This window comes from Euprymna scolopes, chromosome 15 (assembly GCF_053919585.1).
Source record: "Euprymna scolopes isolate OS-2025 chromosome 15, ASM5391958v1, whole genome shotgun sequence".
Taxonomy (NCBI): domain Eukaryota; kingdom Metazoa; phylum Mollusca; class Cephalopoda; order Sepiida; family Sepiolidae; genus Euprymna; species Euprymna scolopes.
This window is the reverse complement of record NC_136496.1, coordinates 73,818,565-73,827,298: the sequence shown is the minus strand read 5'-3', so window position 1 is coordinate 73,827,298 and position 8,734 is coordinate 73,818,565. Positions and strand designations below refer to the sequence as shown.

Here is an 8,734-nt window from a genome sequence, read left to right as displayed (position 1 = left end):
CTCACCATTAGTTTCTCTTATTCTCTTCCACTCTCTCTCTCTCTCTCTCTCTCTCTCTCTCTCTCTCTCACACACACACACACACACACACACGTGCGCGCGCACATACACAAACACACGCACTCATTTTCTCTTCCTTTGTTTTAATAGGCTATCCCGATCTTCTATTATTCATAGATTCGTCCAATCTGAAAATACGTATAAATATATTTTAATTCATCCAGATCTCGCATATTATTACAGAGCCAATTCTCTATTAAATATTATACTATTCCTTATATATAGTTCTGATTTGAAAAAAAAATTTAATGACTAGTGTACCATCAGTTAGAATTAAAAGCAAAACATTTTGCGCTCCAGCCAGGTTCCCTACCGTTTGAGCTATCAACAGACAGATAAGAAAGATTTCAAATTAAACCAGTTCAAGCTATGGATGAATTTGCTGTATGATTACTCGATGCCTGCATTCAGTCTCAAGAGATAACGGACGCCTCATGTAGGGATGCAATTGTGAGGCTCCAATCACACCTCTCCTGAATCAGCATTGAGTCCAGAGGCAGGAGTAGTCTACGGTAACTGGAAACAATACACAGATAAGCGGCAAGCGCATGCAGCACATAGAATTCCCAGATGGTCACCCATTTTAGTACTGACCAGGCTCAACTTTGCTTAACTTCGGTGATCTAACGGGAACTGGTGTATCAACGTGATTTTGTCGTATATAGAGTGATTGCTGTTTCCTGCTAATTTAAGTGTTATGTGACCAGTAGTTTCAGAGTTTATCAGTTAAATATTTTCACACAGACAGAGATACATATGTCTACTGCTTTTTATATAGATTTATTATATTTATTTAAAAAAAAACAGAGAGAGGGTGATAGAAACTGTATAAAATAAGAGAGGGGGATCAAGTAATAGAATTAGAGAGGGTGAGAGTAATAGACAGAAAATTAGAAGAAAAAAATACAAGTGACTTTATGTATAAATTACAAATTGCGGCTAATTACCAGAATTATGATAAAGTAATTTTTTTTCGAACATTACTCAATCCCAATACCGAAGTATATTTTAGGATTTCTTTGGTCTGGTTAAAATATATCGGGAAAAATACTTAACGACACAAACGTCCACTAACTCAGCTTTTGTCTAATGATGTTATACAGATGCTACGCATATATCCCCATTGTTCATAAAAAAATCATGTTTAATGAAAGTCATGGTGTTATGATTGCATCTCTAGTCTACGCAGCTATTTTTCTACTCTGGCATCTTCTTCCCTCCTACCGCTTGCGTTTAGAATGCCCTTCCTGCTCCCTGTTTCCCCTGCCTTATCAACATGCAGAGATATAAATGAAATGTGAACAAAATTCGTGCTGCTTGACTCTTCGCCCAGGTTACCTCTTGTAAATCTGGTTTCTACTACATTAACCTATATATGCTCCGGTGGCAATGGCAATATACCTTGTTCGTGCTAAATAAAACTTAATATTAATCCGAGTTGAAAACAAGTTGTTATTTTGCCCGGAGATAGCCGTGTTTTATAGTTTATATTGGTGACTAAATGACCAAACAAGATTCACGATGATTCGAACTCGGCATTGCATTTTCCATTGGGGACAATTACGCATTACATTTTCGTCTGGTTCCGCAGATATTGCACCTGTTGCAAATCCACGTAATGTTAACTAAGCTGCTGTTTGGCTGATTGGTGCTGCTAAACCGGTATTTCATAGAAATGTTATTGTCCAACCGCATCATGGTCCAGTCTTATAGCCAGTTAAATGGATACAAGGAGACTGGGATGCTTTCCTCTGATCTTCCTCTCCCCAAACACTAGCAAGGCGATTATAACCGGTAACAAGGGTAGAAATGTCGATCATACAATTCCTCCTCCTCTTTCTAACTGGCCCCTAATGGTGAGAGTGTTCGCGAATGGGCCGAGATATCGGGGTTCAATACTTGATTGTGTCATACTTAAAAATAATCGTACATTTGCGAGTGTAATAGCTGTGCTGTATTCTAAAGGTGCATCGAATTTTATTAAAACCCAAACGTTTATATTCGTGTAAAAGGGAGATAGAAATGGGTTATTTTGTATGAGAACAATATTTAAACAGAAAAATGACAGAAAAATTATACTGTTTGGCAAGACATCGTTATTCAATGAAAGCATTATGAAGGGAGGAGAAAATCAAGAACAAGTGGAGAAATCCTGATAATGGAGTGACGCCCTCCCCTACACCTTGGTGTAGCAGCTAATGAATAGGGTGCCTTCGGATCGACTTCGACTTCAGTCGGACACGTAGCCTTAGCTTCACTCCCGCCTAATCTTTGGGATCCTCTTACCCGTACTCATTCTAACCCGTATCCACTTTCTCTTATCTACTCTTCTTCTGACTTCACTCATCTTTCCATTTTCTTTCCTCCTACTCTCAGCCATTTTTTTCGTTTTCGTTTCATTCATCACTATTTCATTCTTACAATTTCATTCATCACAATTTCATTCTCACAATTTCATTCATCACAATTTCATTCATCACAATTTCATTCTCACAATTTCATTCTTACAATTTCATTCAACACAATTTCATTCATTACAGTTTCATTCATCACAATTTCATTCTCACAATTTCATTCATCACAATTTCATTCATCACAATTTCATTCTCACAATTTCATTCTTACAATTTCATTCAACACAATTTCATTCATTACAGTTTCATTCAACACAATTTCATTCTCACAATTTCATTCATCACAATTTCATTCATCACAATTTCATTCTCACAATTTCATTCTTACAATTTCATTTATCACAATTTCATTCAACACAATTTCATTCATTACAGTTTCATTCATCACAATTTCATTCATCAAAATTTCATTCATCACAATTTCTATTTTCACGATTTCATTCAACAATTTCATTCATCACAATTTCATTCATCACAATTCCATTCATCACAGTTTCATATAATTTACTCCTACTTGCTTCAGTTTTCAATGTTGTTTTTTTTTTTAATATTTCAATTCTATTGTATTTATTTATCTTTATTGCATGAATATTTTCATACATCATCAATCTTTACGAGATTCTACTCATTTCCTTCCGACAAAATCGATTCTTGTGACAAAGCAAGAGCGGGAAATGAATGAAGAATCACCGTTTCCTTAATTCGCCCTTTTCCCGTACTTCATCTACACGTACACACACGCATCATGGCATTGTGGCCCATAAATATACCTGTAGACAAGTTCAGTCCAATGTTTCTCCCTATAGTGTTCCCCTCTCTTGCTTTCCTACGCAACCTATCTCTCTGCCCACTCTCTTTACAATCTTGCTTTAAAATTCTATCATATTCATGTCTATTGCACTTCTGATCTACCTATCTGTCTCACACGCACACAATTTCTCTCTCTCTCTCTCTCTCTCTCTCTCTCTCTCTCTCTCTCTCTCTCTCTTATTCAATCTATTTATCTATCTATCTATCCATCTCACTGCATATATATATATATATATATATATATATATATAGTGGCCGTGTGGTGGAGGCTTAGCAAAAAGTAGCTACGTAGCTGGGTTCAAATTTCATGACCGGCAGAAATTGTCCCCCCTTACACTGATGATTGCATAAGTATGAACAATATTGTCTGGAGGTATAACGAATAGCTATTATCATTTAGAAACCTCGGAAAACGTAAAAACGGAAACAAAAATACATGCTGGGATTAGCTATTTTCTTCTCCTGCTTTTTTTAGTATATAGTTCTTAGAACTCCTGGATATTGTACGACTTACGAGTTTTAATGTGAACGAAGCAATTTCAGGGTTAGTTCTCAAATCTACGCATTAATATGGGAGGGGAGACTATATTCAAGCATCTTCCTAAATTTGAAATAGAGCAAATTTTTTTCTATCTTAAGTAGGTATTAATAAGTCCCTCGTACCTAATATTTTTTCTAACCTCTTTATCTCTGACCTCTTTATCTCTAACCTCTTTATCTCTAACCATTTTATTTATTTTTATTTTTTTAATGGGGAGTAGATAATGCACTGTGGATGTGTTATCGGCAGCTCCAGTAACTCTCGCTTCTCCTTATTTGTCCTTAAGTCTTCATTTCCAATGAGTGCTTCTTCTGATAAAGGCTGAAGAAAAAGCTGCTTTCCAGGGGCTGCTATATTGCCATTTGGTGAATGGATTCTGGACCATGCGGTAGTTTCTTATGGGGCTTCTCAGTGGCATACTATGGGGTAATTGTTATGGCTTTACCTTATCATGTGCTGCAAAAAAGTCCTATCTTTTTCTATTACTTTCCCTCTCTAACCTGCTCTAGCCAAATCTTTCGACCTGTTCCACAAATCCCAAAACCTCAACATGAATTATCTCCATAAAAAAACACGAACAAACCTAGAACCCCATCCTCCAACGTAGACCCCTACTACCATGTATCCTTCTCTAACATCAGCGGTCTACATTCCAAACTTCCAGAGGTTGAAACTCAGTTGCAGGAGACGAAACTGGAATAGGGCCGACCACTTCCCTAGATGAGTTCATAATTAACGGATACTCTAACTTAACATCTAATTCTGACCCCCAAGATCGCCATGGACATGGAATATGCGCCTACATTAAAGACGGCTTTCCCTGTGGTAGGCATATCTCCAGAAAAGACGCTAATTTACCTTATATGTGCTTCCGGGTTGCACTTGTTACACCACTGCATTTATATTTTCCCTCTATCGCCCCCCCCCACAACAGCGGAGTTACTATCTTTAAGAGCATATCTGAGAAAATTGACCATATCCAGTCTGCTCAACCTTCGGCTAACATTCACATTTGTGGTGACGTCAATGTCCACTATGTGGAATGGCTGACCCACTCAAATAAGACAGATGATGAGGGGAGGTTCTGTCATGACTTCTCCATTGCCTATGACCTCATTCAGATTGTTCACGAACGCACCTGAGTGGCCGATACTCCTCTGAGATCTTCCGACCACTCGGTTGTATTAGTTAGGATAAAAATGAAATGCAACAAATCGTCAGAGGTACCTCTCCACCGTACAGTATATTGAAACCCTATGGCTGACTGGGATAGATTCCGTGCATTTATATCAGATCTACCTCTGCATTCCATGTTTAAAAAGGATGTGTCCTCTATAGTATCAGACCTGACAGAATGGTTAATTGTAGGTATAGACCGATTCATACCATCCAAAAAATTCCAACAAAAACCTAACAGCCAGCTATGGTTCTCCCCAGAATGTGTTGCTGCCATCGCGCACAGAAATCACTTTTTCCATAGCTACCAACGTAATAGATGCACTTAGACTAAAGCTGCTTTCAGGAATGCAAGCAACCACTGTAAAAGAGTAATAAAAAATGCAAAAGAGCTATATATTCAGTCCTTTAAATCCTAAATATATGCGCAGCAGCTTGGTTCCCACCAGTTTTGGCAAATAGCAAACAGGATCCTGAATAGAAGCGTGCGTTCTATCCCAACCATCATCAATGGACTTGAGGTCATCTCGTCAGCATCAGACAAAGCCAAACTATTTGCCAAGAACTTTCCAGCTAAGTCTACCCTACGCGACCAAGGCCATCAACTCCCCGTATTTCCTCCTATTACAGACAACACGCTATGCAACATACAAATATCTGTGCGTGATGTCGCTAAGCTAATCAAGAACCTTGATTCCAGTAAAGCAACTGGCCCTGACGGCATTCCAATTATAGTGTTAAAAAAGCTTCAACCAGAACTTGCCCCCATACTTACAAAACTTTACAAAACTGTTTAAGCGTTGTCTTAAGGAGAAGTATTTCCCAACACTCTGGAAAACCTCATCAGTATGCCCTGTATTTAAGAATTCAAGTGACAGGTCATCTCCTTCTCAGTACAAACCAATATATCTCCTGTATGTCATGAGTAAGTTGCTGGAATCCATAGTAAATAATGAAGTAGTCAACCACCTCAGCAGAAGTAACCTTGTTAGTGACATGCAATGTGGTTTCCGTTCTGCAAGATCTACCGCAGATGTGCTAACGGTTATATCTCATAGGATTAGTGAATCTCTCGACAAAGGCTTCCTTTCTAGGGCAATCGCTTTTGACACATCAAACGCCTTCGATAAGGTATGGCATAAAACCCTACTTCACAAGATTTCCAGCTACGGTATTACTGGAAATTTTTTCCCAATTATTAAATCATTTCTCTCTGATAGGCTCATAAGAGTAGTGGTTGATGGGCAGAAATCAGAAGCCCACGGTATTAATGCTGGTGTCCCTCAAGGGTCCATTCTTGGCCCAACTCTCTTCCTGATCTACATCAATGATCTCTCAAAACGCATACTTAAATCATTCGTTGACATCTATGCTGATGACACGTATCTATGGCAACACATCAAAGGCCGTAAATGACTAAGTTCTCTCTGATTCTCTCTCCTCTGATCTTGAGCGCGTGGTACAGTGGGGAAAGAGGTGGCTGGTTACTTTTAATGCATTTAAAGCCAAGCTTATATCCTTACACCATCAACGCTCTGATCCCCATCTGGCATCAATTGAAATGGATGGCTCTCATCTTGGGGAGGCTCCATATTTTGACAAACTTCTGGGGTTAACCTTTACTCCTGATCTGCAATGGAACACGTACATCAAATCTGTTGCCAAGGTCGCTGGAAAAATAGTGGGATCCTTCTACCGCTCCAGTAGATATCTCACTGCTGATACAATTCTCTATCTATATAAAAGCCAATTACGTCCAAGGATGGAGTACTGCTGTCATATCTGGGCAGGAGCTGCTAAAAACATCATATCCTGCCTTGACATAGTACAAAATAGATTTTGTAGCCTAGTAGGGGATGCCCTTTTTTCTTCCCTGCAACCTCTCTCCCACAGAAGGGACGTTGCGAACCTGTCATTTTTTTATCGTTATTTCCATGGGAAGTGCTCGTCTGAGCTCTAATCTCTGGTCCCCACTCGCCAATCTTTCACGAAAAACACCCGTCTAGCTGAAACCACTGTCAGTAATTTTCCTCGCTCTTTATCTGTGCTTAAATCAAAACGTAGATTCCATGAACAAAGCTTCTTTCTTAGAAGCGCACGCCTGTGGAACTCTGTTCCGTCTGCCTGTTTCCCACCTGACTACAACTTGGATGTTTTCAAGTCCAACATAAATAAGTTCCTGATAAACCTCCCCCTTAAGTAAGACACTTTATCAAATCTCCAATACTAACGATTACTCCGATATTGTCCCATTGATTACTGTACGCGTAATAACCCTTATCCCCGAGTGGTCTCCGGGCCTTGATAAGTGGTGATTTCCATGTGAAAAAAAAAATTTTAATTACATATATCTATACATATCTATCTTTTTCTATTTTAAATTTTTATCATCTCGTTTACTCTCTCTCTCTCTTTTTCTCTCTCTCTCTCTTTCATCCTCTTGTTTTAAATCCATGTGCATTGCTTCGTTCCTTTCTCTCCCACGCTCTCTATCTCTCTTTCTTACATTTGTATTACCCACTCACTCTCTCTTTCTTCTCTCTCTCTCTCTCTCTCTCTTCTTATCTTCTTGCTTTCAAATTTTATAATTTCCATGTGAAGTGACATCTCCATGTCTTTTTCTAATGAATTTTTTTTCTGTCACACTTACGTTTGAAATAGCATTTTTGTCGACATAGCGTTTGTTGAATGCATCCACACACCTCTATAATAGGCTCTGTTTGTCCGCCCAGATCGAATGGACGCATCTAAAAAAAAAAAATCTCTTCTTATATTTTGTTTCTCTTTTCGTTATCACCACCATCATCATCACCACCACTATCATCACCACCATCATCATCATTTAGACGAGTTATCCGAGTTGGAGAACCTCTAGTCTAGACACAAAAAAAAGTGATTATTACACACGCGTGTAAAGCTAACAAAAAGTGAGGGGGGGGGGGCGTTCACGTGATTTGATGAATCGTTTGTCAACCATGGCGTGCCGGAACTTCCTACTCCACTTTTTGACTCTTCTTCGACAAAAGAGTTCCACTGATTCGTGACGACAACGACGTCGGCTTCAGTTCTCATGCAATTTCTCTGGATGCCTGCTTAATGGCTGCCTTTGGAAGCTATTCAAGTGTAAAATCTCGCCGGCGTTGCACTGTTATTGATCGGCAATGGCCCACAAATATTTGATTAAGAACAGACTGACCTCTGCCCCAGACAGTCTTACACGTAGACGAGAGTCTTATCATCCGAACATACATATTTCTATAATAAAAAAAAAAACATGTATTTATTTTTTGTATATCTATTAGTGATGGGACGATTCCATTTTTTCCCCGATCCCGATACAATTGCTGATTCCGATTCTTATAAAATTTCGAAATTATTTACTACAGAGTTGTAAATTTCCGGATGACAATAAAAGAAAAAGCATGTAAGATGTGCATATATTTTCGCAAACATAAAAAAAACACATGAGGGGGGGGTGATCTATAGATTTTAGTTTTACTGGTAGTTTAAAATTAATAAATATTTATTATTTCATCATAAGCTGCAGCAATGGAAAATAAGTTTTAAACAACAACAATTTTTTTTAATTAATTAAAAGAATCGTTTTTGACATCGGAAAATAGGTACAATTTTCAGATTCCCATATCGATTCCGATACCCCCAAAACGTTCTGATTTTTCTGGTTCCCGATTCCGATTCCGTTTAATCGCCCCAACACTACAATCCTCTGGCA

At 38.5% G+C, this 8,734-nt stretch overlaps 1 long non-coding RNA gene and 1 pseudogene across 1 annotated transcript in view; one reads left to right on the top strand and one right to left on the bottom strand.

Annotated features, from left to right (window-relative positions):
- LOC145293907 (uncharacterized) overlaps positions 1-8,734 on the top strand; it is a 352,532-nt gene that overhangs the window by 302,543 nt on the left and 41,255 nt on the right. The gene's annotated exons all lie outside the window — the stretch shown is intronic.
- LOC145294270 (5S ribosomal RNA) lies at positions 606-723 on the bottom strand (annotated as a pseudogene).